Source organism: Musca domestica, unplaced genomic scaffold (genome assembly GCF_030504385.1).
Source record: "Musca domestica strain aabys unplaced genomic scaffold, Musca_domestica.polishedcontigs.V.1.1 38, whole genome shotgun sequence".
Classification (NCBI taxonomy): Eukaryota; Metazoa; Arthropoda; class Insecta; order Diptera; family Muscidae; genus Musca; species Musca domestica.
In genome coordinates this window covers 6,914,507-6,931,673 of record NW_026712324.1, presented here as the reverse complement: position 1 = coordinate 6,931,673, position 17,167 = coordinate 6,914,507, and the positions used below count along the sequence as shown (strand labels likewise).

At 34.9% G+C, this 17,167-nt stretch overlaps 2 protein-coding genes across 6 annotated transcripts in view; one reads left to right on the top strand and one right to left on the bottom strand.

Annotated features, from left to right (window-relative positions):
* LOC101889113 (G-protein coupled receptor Mth2) overlaps positions 1-17,167 on the bottom strand; it is a 361,585-nt gene that overhangs the window by 261,955 nt on the left and 82,463 nt on the right. For both annotated transcript variants that reach the window (XM_059126418.1, XM_059126419.1), the window contains exon 2: positions 4,989-5,146. The gene's annotated coding sequence lies outside the window, so the exon portion shown is untranslated. The remainder of the gene's footprint in view (positions 1-4,988; positions 5,147-17,167) is intronic.
* LOC101897422 (G-protein coupled receptor Mth2) overlaps positions 4,020-17,167 on the top strand; it is an 87,636-nt gene continuing 74,488 nt past the window's right edge. The window contains exon 1 of one of the 4 annotated variants that reach the window (XM_059126403.1): positions 4,020-4,441. The gene's annotated coding sequence lies outside the window, so the exon portion shown is untranslated. The remainder of the gene's footprint in view (positions 4,442-17,167) is intronic. The other 3 variants (XM_059126404.1, XR_009342891.1, XM_059126405.1) reach the window with 3 other exon arrangements.

Below are 17,167 nucleotides of genomic sequence, written 5' to 3'. Positions count from 1 at the left end.
GCCGAAAAATGACGGAAATACGCGGGAAAAATATCAGTTATACAGACATGTATCGATAAAAATCAACAAAAACCCTTAAAAAGTGCCAGTTCTGTTAAATTATAATAAAAAAAATAAAAATAAATTATAATAAATTATATACATACACGAAGGGTTTGTCCTTCGGATTTATTTATTTCATAGCAAATACCAAGCGTGCAGTAAACTGCAATCTTTGGAAGTTGAGTGGCATTTCTATTGCAATTAGTAAATTCGAGATAGCAACATATTTCGCCGTAATAAGCGTATTTCAAATCAATTGTTGTGTTGTTTTTTAGTGTTAGCCTAAGGCGTTGTGGGTCAATGGTTCTTATTAAAATCATATCCCAATCTGATCCGATTTAAATATAATTAAAAAAAAATTACTTTTACACCAAATTCCGCCACACCTTTCATATTTCATTGAAATTGGTGCGTCAAATATGTGAAATCGGCCGAGAATATATATATATATATATATATATATATATATATATATATATATATATATATATATATATATATATATATATATATATATATATATATATATATATATATATATATGGGAGCTATATCCAAATCTTAACTAATTTCCAATTAATTTGTCACATTTATTATTGTAACCAAATTCCGCCACATATTCTGAATTTCATTGAAATCGGCCGAAATATATATGTCTTTGTGTCTCTCTCGCTTTGGGTGCATCAAATATGTGAAATCGGCCGAGTATATAAATGGGAGCTATAATCACATCTGAGCGTATTTGAATATAATTTGTCAAATTTATTTTTGTACCAAATTTAGCCACTCATGCCGAATTTCATTGGAATCGGAAATACGTATCGTGTTTTGTGCATCAAATATGTGAAATCTTCGGAAAATATATATGGGAGCTATATCCAAATCTGAACCGATTTCGATTTAATTTGACAAATTCATTTTGGCTCCCAATTCCGTTACTTATTTTAAATTTCATTACAATTGGAAATACATATCGTGTTTGGTCCACCAAATACATGAAATAGGCCGAAAATATATATGTAAATCTGAACCGATTTCAATATAATTTGGGAAATAAATTTTTTAGATAAAATCTATCATACGTTTCAAATTTCATTGAAATTGGGGATACATAGCGTGTTTGGTGCATCAAATGCTTGAAATCGGCCGAAAATGTATATGGGAGCTATATCCAAATCTGAACCGATTTCAATTTAATTTGACAAATTTATTTTCGGATCAAATCCTGTCACACATTCCAAATTTCATTGGAATCAAACATTCATATTGTGTTTGAGGCATCAAATGAACAAAATCGGTCGAAAATATATATGGGAGCTATATCCAAATCTGAACCGATTACAATATAATTTGGCAAACTTATTTTTGTTCCAAATTCCGTTATGTATTCCAAATTTGGAGACTGTATCTTCAACCAATCAATAGATATATGCATATAAAATCTAAATTTTTGGGTGGTACCTCCGAGGTACCTCCACGTATTTGTATTCGTTTGTCTTAACACATCACAATATTTTTATTGACCTGTGAAGATGGAATATATCGGTCCGCACCTTCTGATGTTCATTAATCGTGAAATTAACATCCGATTCCAGACAGATTTGGCACATCTCAATATTTCTATCAATACAAGATCTATTGGTAGAGGTCGGAATATTTCTTCTGGTACCTCCCCCACAAAGGACAAAATTTTTAATAACCAAAACGATAAAAAAAATCGGAATAAGCCTGTGTTTCTCTTCATACTTCACATATCACATTAGTTCTACTAAAACAAGAACGGCTGTGAAGGTGGGATAAATCGGTCCACTCCTTGTGGTACCTCCCCCACAAGTTTCAAAATTTTGAATATACAAGAAGCTCATTGAAAACGCGAAATTAACATCCGATTCTCTTCAGACTTGGTATATCTCAATACAAGATCTGTTATAAAGATGGTAGAGATCGGGCCATATCTTCTGGTACCTCCCCCACATAGGCTTCAAGATTTTGAAAAACAAAACGCTCAAAGGAAGGGAAATTAGCATCCAACTCTCTTCAAATTTCACACACACACATTATTGCGAATCCATTCTGGTACCTCAATACTTTTATCTGTAATAACTTCCGAAACAAGTCAGAGATTCTCTATCTAATTTTTTTCTCTACCAAAAATCTAAGATGAATATGGGATTTATGATTTCACATAAAATTGGTTATAAATGTTCGATTTTCCTTAAGTTTTGCCCATACAAATTTTTTATCCGTATGAGACGGAGTATGAGCTAGTAAAAAAGCAGCTAAGTTCGGCCGGGTCGGGCCTTTTAATACCCTCCACTATTTGGAAGGAACTTGAACAATAGAAAACAAATTCCGAAAACTACCACTTAAATAAAAACCGTTAGATGGGAATTATGCGAAGACGTGGACCTGCGTACAAAAATCTTTGTCATAAACTGTAGTACCCATTACGAACTTCAAATACCAAATTTGGAACAATTCTGCCGAAAATTTCGCTAAGATCATGAAAATACAAAATATCGGGAGGTACCGTTATATCGAGGCTGTACGAAAACGTGGACCGACATGGCCCATTGACGAACTTATCCTGCCTACTGGTACACTATGCATCTATGCAAAATTTTAGCCTTCCATCACTATTCGTTCGAAAGATGGCGTGATTACAACACAGACGGACATAGCAAGATATATATATATATATATATATATATATATATATATATATATATATATATATATATATATATATATATATATATATATATATATATTGCCTATTATGAATATTTCGAACGCAAGTGATTGCGTGCCCAAGGCATAATACCCCCTACAGAATATTTTCGCGATAATATTCGACATTTATTCAGATTCCGCGGTCTATTAATAAGAGCGGAGAGCGGCCATCGGCTGTTATGGCGACCCACACCATCACCATGGCCGGCGTTTGAGTTCCGGTGGCCAACCGAAGGTGCACCTTTTCAGCTAACCTCTTTGGCAAGTAAATACGATCATTTAGTTTATTTACAAACTGTTGTCCAGCAGTTTACTCATCGGATAAAACCAAAATCGACAGTTCACCACTTTCGGCAAAGCGAAACAACTCTTTAGCTCTTTTGAGTCTATTTTCTTTCTGTTGCGGTGTAAATTCTTGCACTTTTTTCGAATTTCAATGGCTTTACCCCGATCTACTTTTTCAATATTTGCCTCACAAGCCATTTTTCGGCCACAGCGGCGCGGGCTTCGATCAAGTCGCTTCTTTACTTTTCGAGCCATTTCTGCTGATGTCCACTTCCTTGACGTCGGGCTACGCTACCAGTATCACGGTAACACAAAAGATTTATTCATATTTAAATGCTGGAATGCTCTAACGCAGGTGGCTTACCTGCGTATTTCCAGTTAAATATAAAGAAATCACACTATCACGCTTGAATTCCATATAGCTTTTTTCTGGATAATAGTCACCAAAATGAATAAAACTCACCAAAATTTTCTGGATAATACTCACCAAATGCACGCTTGTAAAAAATATAACGAGCTATCATTGGAATAATTTTATCAGCTGTCGGACGACTGCAGTCTGAATTTGATTGCAGTTTTTTTCAGCTAACGCTGTACAGTCCAAATCTGGTACCTCACAATATTTATATCATTTTTATTTAGATCCGATACGAAATGGACAATATTGGCCCATTCCTTCGGAACTCAGTCCATACAGGTCAACAATTTGACTAATCATACAAAAAGTCAAAATATATTTAAATAAACGAACATTGTCTGGGAGTAAACATCTGTCGGCTAAATGGACTGATTCTTTTTTTAATAGTTTAATTCAACCCAGTCGGCATCCCTAAACAACTCAACACACTTCACACCAAAAACAGGTTGGATACCAGCCCCAACTAACAACAATGCAAAGACCTGTTCGATGTGGAGGAACACACGAGAACAACACCGGCGACTGTTGTTCTTCGTTGTTGTTGGAAAGCAACAGCAGCAGCAGCACTTGGAGCTGTGGACAACCAACAACTGTTGATAGTTTTGGCCGGCCAAACAACTTTTGTTTCAGTTGATGCGTAACTTTTAAAGAGGACGGTTAACGCAGAAGTTTTGCTGCGGCAGGCGATTCGGAGTGGTGTGTGCCTTATAGTGTTTCTGCTGTTGTTTTTGTATTTTTATGATAGCATTTTTGTTTATAAAAATTTTGAGAATTTGCAAATGGAGAATGAAATAAATTGCTGTTATTAAATTAACAATTGCCAAAAATAAAAGTGTTGATTGGTTATAAACAAAAGAAAGAAGAAATAAAGAAAAAAACCCAATAAAAATAAAGAGCATTGGAAATTTAAAAGGCGAGTGAAACGTAAATTCCATAACAAGAAATAGAAAAGAATTTCGAAATGTGCGTAATACCCGAATTTTGAATTTATTTATTAATAAATAATGTAATACGTTTTCAAACAAAACTTAAACATAGTTGTGAGGCAAAAAAAAAAAAAAAAAAAAAAAACAATATTTTAAGTTTATTATTTATTTGGGAATTTGATATTTTGTTTTTGTTTTAAGTTATATCTCCAGTAAAGATAGCCGTCGTCAGTCAGTGTCCCCAAAGATAATACCAACCCACCAACTGAAGAGGTGTTGTGTGTGTGGTTTCCCAAAGATATGAAAAGGCGAACAAAAACAAATAATCAAGAAAAGTTCACACTGCAAAATGATAATAAATGTTGTTGTTTAAAGTTTGTTTACTTTTTGTTGTTCCTGCTTTTGTTGGTTGCTTCAATTCAAGGGCCAGTCAGGTTGTCAATGGCGTTTCGTGGTTTATGGTTCTGTGGCTCTGTGGTTGTTTCTGATTTCTTGAATTATTCTTTTGACATTTTATCAAAGCAAAATGACCACAAAGTAAAGTGTGAAATAAAGTGACAATTCGTTGTTGTTGTAGCACTTACCTTGTTCTTGTTTATTTTTTTGTTGCCGATCGCAAAATATTGTCAACGCAGGTCACTCACTGCCATTCAAAATTGTATCAAAGTTTCGTTTTTGTCTCGTTTTACTTCTTCTTTATGTGTGTGTTCACCACAATCGTTTAAGTTTGTCAAGTCGTAAACTGAAATTTAATAAAATTAAAAATGAAATACAATAAAAACATTTAAAGAAATTTCAGCTGAAACACTTAAACGGAAATGATAATCGATCGAACGACAAAGAACAAAAAAAATACAACAAAGTTAATCAAAACCAATTGAAAGATATTAGCTTTATTTTGAACACTACACGGCAATCCAAAAAAAGAAAGAGAGAGAGAGGGGGGTTAGTTGGTGCGAAAAACAATACAGGCCAGGATTTTAAAGTCCATTGGGGAGTTGTAAAAGTTATTATTGGTGGTAAAGTTCAAACGAATTATGGACAAAATTATAAAAAAGCCGAGAAAGTAGAGCTAACAAGTTAAAAAGTATCAGTCGGGTTTGACGAAAGATGTATACCCTCCTCAGCCAAAGTTCGATTATTTAAATAGATTTTGACTTCTGTTATGATTATTTAAATTGTTGACCCTCTATGGAGTAGGTTCCGAACGAATGAGACAATATTGTCCATTTCGTATCGGACCCGAATAAATATGATATTAATATGCGACGTGCCAGGTTTGGACTATACTACTGGCTACTTCCTTCACTTTATATGAAATATGTGATTTTTTTTTTTTTTTTTGTAAAATGTTGAAATGTTTTTGAGGTACCAGATATATTCGACCGAAGTATTCCACTTTCATACTTCATCTAATACAGATAAAAATATTGGTATGTAAAATTGTTTGCGCAATCATAGATTCCTGAACATTCCATATTCATGTCAGGTTTCTTGTTGAGAGAACCAGTAAAGAAAGTCTTAAAGTCGGGCGGGGCCAACTTTATGATACCCTACACCACTTTGCTAGAGCTCCTATAAACAACTAAAAGTTTTTATGGGAGAATTCAATCATTTGGTGCACAATTAATTTGAAATCTGATAAAGATATATATGGGAGCTATATCCAAATCTGAACCGATCTCGATAAAATTTGGCAAAGATATTTCTGAGCTGTATTTGATATATTTCCCTGAATATCGTTCTTACGGAGTGCATATTACGGTTGTGGGTAACAAATATAACAAATCGAATGAATAATATATATGGAAGCTATAGCTATATCTGAACCGATCTTTACCAAATTTGACATACTAGCTTCTAGACTCAATCCGGTCGTAAGTGCAAAATTCCATCCCATTTGGAACAATTTTAGACGTTTGATGCACAATAAGAGGTAAATCGGACGAAGTTATATATGGGAGCTATATCCAAATCTGAACCGATCTCGATAAAATTTAGCAAATGTATTTCTGAACTGTATTTGATATATTTCCCCAAATATTGTTGTTGCAGAGTGCATATTACGGCGGCGGTGGACAAAAATAACAAATCGGATGAACAATATATATGGGTGCTATAGCTATATCTGAACCGATTTCGATCAAATTTGGCATATTTGGGTGTATATGCAAAATTCCATACAATTCGGGCTGATATTACACGTTTGGTGCACAATAAAAGGCAAATCGGACAAAGATATATATGGGAGCTATATCTAAATTTTGACCGATTATCTCCAATTTCAATAGGATTCGTCCTTGGGCCAAACAACTGTTTTGTGCAAAATTTCATCTGGATCGGACAATAAATGCGACCTGTACTTTGTTTACAAAAATACATGGACAGACGGACGGACGGACATGCATAAATCGACTCAGAACTATGGGTCTATCTCGTTTCCTTCTGCCTGTTACAAACAAATGCACAAAGACATAATACCCTGACCACCTTGTGGTGTGGTGGTATAAATATTTGAACATAGCAAGTTGTAGAGTATCACTGACCTGTTTTGCAAGTTACGACACATTAAAGTATTGCAAATTGTGACCTTTGGTGGGTGAGGTACCAGAAAAGGTTCGCAGATCTTCACAACAAATCTTGTTTGTGTGTGTGTGTGAAATTTGAGGAGAGTTGGATGCTTATTTCGCTTTCTTTAAGCGCTTTGTTTCTTGAACCCTATGCGGGAGAGGTGTCAGATATGATATGGTCCTATCTCTACCATCAGATCTTGTGTTGATAAAAATATTGGGATGTGCCAAGTCTGAATGGATTTGGATGTTAATATCGGGTGGGGGAGGAACCAGAAGGAGTGGACCGATACATTCCATCTTCACACCGTCGTACCTGGCCTAGCAGTGATGCAAATTTTATGATTTGCAAAGTTGGAGTAAAAAATATTAAAAATAAATATATATATATATATTTTTTTTTTGAACTTTCGACCTTTTTTTGGGGTTGTGGACCGATATTGCCAATATCCGAACTTGATCTTAGTTTGATAATAATATTATGTTTTATCAAGTTTGGACAATATCGGATACTCCATTCGAGAATTATCGTGCGTACCAGCCAGACAGACAGACAGACGGACTAGATCGACTCCAAATATCCTGAAACGGATTTGGTCCAAAGAGTCCTGTGGTCTAAAACCCTTATCTCGATGAGGCATTCCTTGGATTCCGACCATATTAAGTGTTTTCGGCAATATTAAAATATAAATATAAGAATTAGTACACAAGCCACCATATGTATTTTTTTGGCCTCTCCAAAATGTTTAAACCCTAGCCATATGGCTAAGGGTATACCATATGACTAGGGTATAAACATTTTGGAGAGGTGCGAGTTTGTAAAGAACTGAGGAATTATTTCACATATTATGAGAGTTATGGCTATTATGGGAGTGGTACCAGAAATCTGAGAAAAAATCAGACACAGATTTTACATTTGATAAGAGTTATTAGAATACAACCCTTTTAGTCCTCTTTGGACGGTGGGGTTGTCAGAGATGCAATGGCCAAGAATGTGGGGTCGGGATCCTGGGGATCAGATCCCCTCCGAAATTGTTAAATTTGTGTTTTTGGTAAATTTTTCCTAGTTGGGCTGTATTTCTGGATGCGTCACGTGATCTAAGCCGGATTTAAGTATTACTCCTCGAACTATATGACAAACATTTAGAACTGTTTAGACCCTCAGACATATTGCTACATATAACATTTGATACGGCCAAAAAGAGCCTCATCGAAATTTTAGACCCTAGGTCTCGTTGAATCAAATTCGTTTTAAGGCATTTGAAATCGATCTAGAATATATCTAACCCCACAAAAGGTCGAAATTCTCAAAAATAATATTTTACTGTACAGCAAGCGATCGAATGGTGCGATTTTTCTCCAACTTTGCAAATCCTAATATTTTCATCAGTGCTGGGTCAGGTGCAAAATAGGATAATATCGGTCCATTTCATCAAGTACCTCCCCCCAAAGGGTCAAAATTTTGAATAATTATAACTCTTGTATTATGTGATCTAACAGTCCGATTGTCTCCAAATTACACAAATCACAATCATTTTACTAACCCAAGGTCTGGTGTGAAGATGGAATATATCGGTCTACTCCTTCTGGTACCACCCCCACAAAGGTGTCCAAATTTTGAATAAGCAAAACGCATTTATTGTATGAAGTTACCTATTTCTCTAACATATTTCAAAGACCTTGTGGGCTATATTTTCTTTATTATACCCTCAATCATACGTCTAAAGAGGGTATATATCATTTGATACGGCCAAAACGTTCCCTATCCCCAAATCAGTTTCAGGAAATTTGGACTCGATCTAGCGATGTCCGTCCGTCCGTCCGTCCGTCTGGCTGGCTGGAGCGCATGATAACTCTCGTAGAGAGTATCCGATTTGATCCAAACTGGCTACATCGTTCTATTATTGTCAAACTTAGATCAAGTTCGGAAGATGGGATAGGTCGGACCACTCCTTCTGGCACCTGCCCCATTATGGGTCAAGATTTTGATTACTTATTTATCTTATGGAACACGAAATAACCATCCGATCCCCTTCAGAATTCACAAATCTGAATATTTTTTCTAACCTAAGATCTAGTGTGAAGGTGCTATGTGTCGCCTCAATCTGTCTGCTACACACCCCCTTCCACCCATCCACACTAAGGGTCAACTTTTTGAATACTCTCTACGCTAATAAAATGTAAAATAAAAATTTTAAAATTGAAGTTCATAAAACGCGATATAAGCATCCAATTTATTTTAAACTCTGCACATCTTAATATTTCTATCAACGCAAGATCGTAAGTGGAGATGGGATATATCGGACCAATAATTCTGGTACTTCTCTCATAATAGACCAAGATTTTGAAGAATAATAACTCTCAAAGTGTGCAAAGTTTGTGCATTCTAACCAATAATTTTACTAACGCAAGATCTGGTGTGAAGATGACAGGTATCCCCCACAAAGGGGCGACAATATTCAATACATATATCTCTTATAACTTGAGAAACAAATAAACGATTCTTTTCAAACTTGATATATCTGAATATTACTCTCAGCCAGAGATCTGATGTGAATATGGAATTTATCGTCCCACTCCTTCTCTCTCTTCCCCATTACAGTTTAACATTTTGATTAACAATTGTTAGCTCATAATAATATAAATAATTTTTCGATTTGACCCCCATAAAGGGTCAACAGGTTGTATAATCATAACACAAGTCGCAATAGATTGAATTAAACGGATAGTATCTGAGGGTATATATTTGTCGGCAAAACCGACCGAGACTTTTCAACTCGTTAGCCGTGTCAGTTCAAACACTAGAAATAAGCGGTGAGTTTGCAGAGTTGGATTTGATTCAATAAGTTATATCGGTTGATGTTTCGAATACCACCGGTGGGAGCGCACAACCGTATTGTCACGTAGCACACATATTCAAAAATGATTTCAGTGATTTTCCACAGCCAATAAAAATGACCAATGACAAAATTCGGAGTCTTACAATCTATGAGTCAAGAAAGAATACAGGTAGTGCTGTTATAATTTATATTAAATTATAATTTTTATTATTTACGCCACCAATTTGCATATTTTTTGACGAACGCCACATGCGAAGCATTTTAAAATGTTGAAATCGTTTCGACTCTGTTTAACTTGCGTGTAACTTGTGTGTAAATATGTCACTTACATTCAATACACTGTAAATAATGTAGAATTTCAAAGGTCAACACATAAGTATTCGAATACAAAGCATTCGTATTCAGTTTTTGAATCAAGACGACATTGCCGGCGGGAATGTGGTTGAGTGATACGTGCCTGGGTGGGAGGCATTAATTTGGTATTTTTTTATTGTTTAAATTTTATTATAACGATTTATTTATTATTTATTTATTTATAGTTTACATTTATTATTTATATATTATATATATATATATATATATATATATATATATATATATATATATATATATATATCTATCTTCTTCTTCTATATCTATAAAAGAGGAAAATGTTTGTATGTTTGTTTGTTTGTTTGTTTGTTTGTTTGTTTGTTTGTAATTTATGGACTCGAAAACCGCTGAATAGATTTTCCTGAAAATTTCCATATATACTGCAACATCGCCTGAAAGTAACATAGGCTATATACATTTTTGAATTTCCACTTGGAACTGGAGATATAGCATCAGAATCGGAGGTACCTCCCAAAAATTTAGATTTTATATGCACATATCTATTGATTGGTTGAAGATACAGTCTCCAAATTTGGAATACGTAACGGAATTTGGAACAAAAATAAGTTTGTCAAATTATATTGTAATCGGTTCAGATTTAGATATAGCTCCCATATATATTTTCGACCGATTTCGTTCATTTGATGCCTCAAACACAATATGAATGTTCGATTCCAATGAAATTTGGAATGTGTGACGGGATTTAATCCGAAAATAAATTTGTCAAATTATATTGAAATCGGTTCAGATTTGGATATAGCTCCCATATATATTTTCGGCCGATTTAAGCATTTGATGCACCAAACACGCTATGTATCCCCAATTTCAATGAAATCTGAAACGTGTGGTAGATTTTATCTAAAAAATTGATTTCCCAAATTATATTGAAATCGGTTCAGATTTGGATATAGCTCCCATATACATTTTCGGCCGATTTCATGTATTTGGTGGACCAAACACGACATGTATTTCCAATTGTAATGAAATTTAAAATAAGTAACGGAATTGGGAGCCAAAATGAATTTCTCAAATTAAATATATGGATATGGATAGATATAGCTCCCATATATATTTTCGACCGATTTCATGTATTTGATGCACCAAACACGCTATGTATCTCTAATTTCAATGAAATTTGGAATGTGTAGCGGAAATTAAAACAAATATACATTTGTCAAATTATATTAAAATCGTTTCAGATTTGGATATAGCTCTCATATATATTTTCGACCGATTTCATGTATTTTATGCACCATATGCGATATGTATGTTCGATTCCAAAGAAATTTGGAATATGTAACGGGATTTTGATTAGAAAATAAATTAGTCAAATTATATTAAAATCGGTTCAAATTTGGATATAGCTCTCATATATATTTTCGACCGATTTCATGTATTTTATGCACCATATGCGATATGTATGTTCGATTCCAAAGAAATTTGGAATATGTAACGGGATTTTGATTAGAAAATAAATTAGTCAAATTATATTAAAATCGGTTCAAATTTGGATATAGCTCCCATATATATTTTCCGCCGATTTCACATATTTGATGCACAAAACACGATACGTATTTCCGATTCCAACGAAATTCGGCATGAGTGGCTAAAATTGGTACAAAAATAAATTTGACAAATTATATTCAAATACGCTCAGATGTGATTATAGCTCCCATTTATATACTCAGCCGATTTCACATATTTTATGCACCCAAAGCGAGAGAGACAAAATCTGGCACCAGAAAAAATTGCCAAATTATATTGAAATCAGTTGAGGTTTGGATATAGCTAACATATATATTTCGGCCGATTTCATACATATTATGCACCAAACACGATATATATGACCGATTCCAATGAAATTCAGAATGTGTGGCGGACTTTGGTTATAATAATAAATGTGATAAATTAATTGGAAATTAGTGAAGATTTGGATATAGCTCCCATATATATATTCTCGGCCGATTTCACATATTTGACGCACCAATTTCAATGAAATATGAAAGGTGTGGCGGAGTTTGGTGTAAAAGTAATTTTTGTAAAATTATATTTAAATCGGATCAGATTGGGATATGATTTTAATAAGAACCATTGACCCACAACGCCTTAGGCTAACACTAAAAAACAACACAACAATTTATTTGAAATACGCTTATTACGGCGAAGTATGTTGCTATCTCGAATTCACTAATTGCAATAGAAATGCCACTCTACTTAAAAAAATTGCAGTTTCCTGCACGCTTGGTATTTGCTATGAAATAAATAAATCCAAAGGACAAATCCTTCGTGTATGCATGTATTAACGCATTAAATTAGTGCAATATTTATTTTTTTTAATTTTTAAATTTGTTTTTCTTTATCCAACATATGTTCGTAAATAAAATTTTGAATGCATATAAAATCAACAGGGGTAGCGAAGCGCACCGGGTTCAGCTAGTATATATATATATATATATATGATTGAGAGAAATATTTAGTCGTAAAGAGTCGCTGACTTGTTTCGCAGGTTATGACAGATATAAAAACTAGAAATTGTAACCCTTCGTGGGTGAGTTACCAGAAGGGGTTCGCAGATATACATCACCTTCGCAATAGATCTTGTGTTACCAAAAATGTTTGTGTGTGTGTGAAATTTGAAGAGACTTGGATGCTTATTTCGCTTCTTGAAGTCAGAATGTAATCGGATGTTAATTTCGCATTTCATGAGCTTCATGGATATTCAAAATTTTTACTCTTTGTGGGGGAGATAACAGAAGGAGTGGACCAATATATTTCATCTTTACACAAGATCTTGTTATATATATATATTTTTATACCCTCCACCATACTATGGAGGGTATATTAATTTTGTCATTCCCTTTGTAACTCCTCGAAATACTCATGTCAGACCCAACAAAATATATATATTCCTGATCAGCGTAAAATTCTAAGACGATTTAGCCATGTCCGTCTGTCTGTCTGTGTGTATGTCTGTCTGTCTGTGTGTCTGTCTGCCCGTCTGTCTGTTGTAATCACGCTATCTTTCGAACAAATTGAGATAGAAGCCTACAATTTTGTACACATGTATATTTTGCCAGTAGACAGGTTAAGTTCGTAAATGGACCATGTAGGTCCAAGTTATCATATAGCCCCCATATAACGGTACCCCCCCGATATTCGGTATTTTGATGATTTTAGCGACATTGTTTACCGGAATCGTTTCAAATTTGGTATTTGAAGTCCGTAATGGATACTACATCCTAAGTCAAAAAATGAGCCATGTAGGTCCACGTCTTCATATAGTCCCCATATAACGGTACCCCCCTATATTCGGTATTTTGATGATTTTAGCGACATTATTTAGCGGGATTGTTCCAAATTTGGTATTTGAAGTTCGTAATAGATACTGCAGCATAAAACAGAAAATGGGTCATGTACCCCCGATGTTCGGTATTTTGATGATTTTAGCGACACTATTTACCGGGATTGTTTCAAATTTCGTATGTGAAGTTCATAATGGATACTTCAGCCCGTGCCAGAAAATTGTCTGTGCAGGTCCATGTCTACGTATAGCCCACATATAACGGTACCCCCCATATTCGGAATTTTGATGATTTTAGCTACATTATAAACAGATTTTTCTTCAAGTTTCGCATTTAAATATTGTAAAAACTTATGACAAAAGTTGCCTATGCAGGTCCACGTCGTCGTATAAGCATTCGGTATTTTTAAAATTTTAACAGAATTTTTAACGGATTTTATTTATTTTTTTTTTTTTTTTTGGAAATTGCCAAATTTGTACCAAATGGTGGAGGGTATTAACAGTTCGGCCCGGCCGAACTTACAGCTTTTTTACTTGTTTTTTTTTTTTAATGTGCAAGTTCCTTCCAAATGCAGCTGCTTTTTACTAGTTTGTTTTCCCTGTGTCATTGTCTTGTGAATGGACTGAGGTCGACCCTAGATACAGCGGAGCCCAGTTTACTATACAGTCGGTACCCTATATAGGTTACTATACAGTCGGTACCCTGACTGCAAACTTGTAAAACTGATTAGTCTTTATGTTGGGAGAGTGCCAGAGGTTTAGCTATTTTAGAGCGCTGAAACATCGCCTCGTGAGTCGAAGATTCATTGGCAATCGGGTATTTAAGCCGAGGCTCTAACCTAGTCCCGCTGGATGCCCGCGACTGTTTATTTAATTCGTAGCTTCCATGTATATCTTTTGACTTTCCACTATCTGTAATCTATCCACCAAAACGAGATTTCAATCTAAAGGGCACGAAATAATCTAAAAGTTACAATAACTTATTTATCATTGTAGTTGTAGGGATCGATAGACGCTAGAATGTTAAAATGGCGAAAAATCGAGATTTTCCGAATTTCCCACTTTAAAGGTACACAAAGTACTGAATGGTACAACATCGTGAAGAGCGAAAATGATGATGAAAACCAAAAAAAAAAAAAAAAAAAAAAACAAAAAAATCGGTAATATTTCAAAAAACACTTCCAAAAATGTATTTCACAAAAGTTATTCTCTAATTCTTAAAAATGCTAGGGATAAAAAAATAAAAAAAATAAAACAAATCAGAAATTTACCAAAATTCATAACATTATTGTTCGTCAAATTGCAAAAACAAAACTCAAATGTCCGTCAATGTCCCTATCCCTCTCATTCTCTTCGTCTGTTTGTCTGTCTATTGGCCTATGTATGTTTTATAAATGCCTCAGGCTGACCAGTAGCATATTTTTATCAGACGCCACTCAGTTGGCCTCTCAGCCCTAACAGCAAAGAAACACAACTGTTCGCACACATCACACTTAATGGTCCATTGAGTTTTTATTGTTATTCCTCTTAAAAATAATCATTAACAAATTCTGCGTGGTATACGAGGGGAGGAGAGCAAGGGACTGGGTCAGGTGTTTTCTTCAATCAATGTAAACAATTCGAACTAGCGAAAGATATACTGGAAAAGCATAGAGTACTGTTGCCACTGCCCACCAGCTTTTTGTTCAAGATAATTAATTTGTTTATAAGCGAGTTTTTTTGTTTGCTTAACGCTTGCTGGTCAAAATCCAAAAAAAAAAAATGAGTTTTGTTTGGTGATAATGAGTTTTCAATAGTTTAACGATTTTATTATTTGTTTAATGTGTGCATGTACGTGAACAAAAGTAAATGGCAATTGAGTTTTAAACAAATTATTGGTATGTTTTTTAACAGATTGCAAGCTTCGCGAATTTAAAATACACAAAAATATATTGTCAGAAATAGAAGACCTTTTAGAGGTTATTTAAAACAAAGTTCTGAATCGCTTCGGATAACAGAGGACCATAGAAAGACTTTTATTTACAAAGGCCCTTACAACTTCTCTTATTCATAGAGGAACTTCAGGGCTGTATGAAGCAGAGATAGAACTAGGCAAATCCTCTGGAAGATGACTCTTCTATGAAGAACCATAATACCTTCTACTCATTGATGATTTCAGCGAGGTTTTGTCTATTCTCTGTTTATTCTTCTACCCACAGAAGACTCTTGCCCCAGAAGTTTTCCCAACACTCCAAACCCTTATGAGAGTTTTTTTTATTGAAAACCCTTGGAAAGCTTGTATATAAAGAAAATAATATTACAAATTGGTAGTATTCAGTCCAGCCCTAAACTCTAGTTCCATACAAAATTCCGAATCGATTGGTCTATAATTGTGACCTTTAGAGTAATTACTAAATCAAGAAAATTTTCGGTTTTTGGTCCACTTCCACCCCTAAATATTTCGCTTACATCTTACCCAACAATAGGCCTATATTCTGACCTTAACCCCACCTCCATGCAAAATTTCGTTGGGATCGGATCGTATAATTGCGAACTGTAGCGTGGGTACAATATAAAATGGAAAGAGCTAAAGAGTTGTTTCGCTTGGCCGAAAGTGGTGAACTGCGGAATTTGATCGTGTCGAAAATGATCGTGTTTACTTGCCAAAGAGGTCAACTGAAAATTACACCTTCGGTTGGCCACCAGAACTCAAGCGTGGGTCATGGTGATGGTGTGGGCCGCCATAACAGCTAATGGTCGCTCTCCACTCGTATTAATCGACCGTGGCATCAGAATAAATGCCGAGTGTGTATTAAAGCCTTGGACAGCCAAACATTTTGGCCGCAGAATTTGGACATTCCAACAGGACTCAGCACCATTGCACTCAGCACGAATGGTTACAAAATGAGGTTCCTCGCTTCATTTCCAGCGCACAAAGGCCAGCAAAATCTCCGGATACCAATCCGTTGGACTATTGTGTCTGGAGTATTTTGGAAAGCAATGTTGGCACTAAAAAATACCAAAGTGTCGATCACCTGAAGCAAGCGCTTCACGGGAATGAGCCAAAATACCGCAGAACAACATTCGGGCAGCGTGTGTCGGTGTTATTGGCCGTTTGAAGACCATAATTCGAGCCAAAGCTGACCAATTCGAACAAATCTAAACTTATTCTAAAATTTGATGCTATTTCCGACATTTTTTGCTTTTATTCAATTAAATGTAAAAAATGTAAAAATTATGGCGTTTGACTTTTTTCCAGTTTTTGTTATCTCATCCTGTAATACCTCTAAATATTCGTCATAGACCCCATAGAGTATATATATTCATGATCAGCATAAAATTCTAAGTCGATTTAACGATGTCCATCTGTCTGTCATTGGACGTAGAACTTTAAAATTTGGCACAGTAGTTTGCATTGAGTCTAGGATGGTTGGTATTGAAAATGAGATATACCTGTCCACGTTTTGGGGATAGCCCCCATATAATGGTAGCCCCTTTTTTCCACAAATTTGACTAAAAATTGGTATTTCTGGTACGTTATGGGTTCTAGCTCCAGTGGCGGCACATTTTATACATAGGTCCACGTTTTCGTATAGCCTCCATATAAGGGTACCTTCCCATATTTGGTATTTTGACGATTTTTGCCACATTTTTCCACGGGCTTATTAAAAAAACTGTATTTGTTGTTAATAATGAGTTTC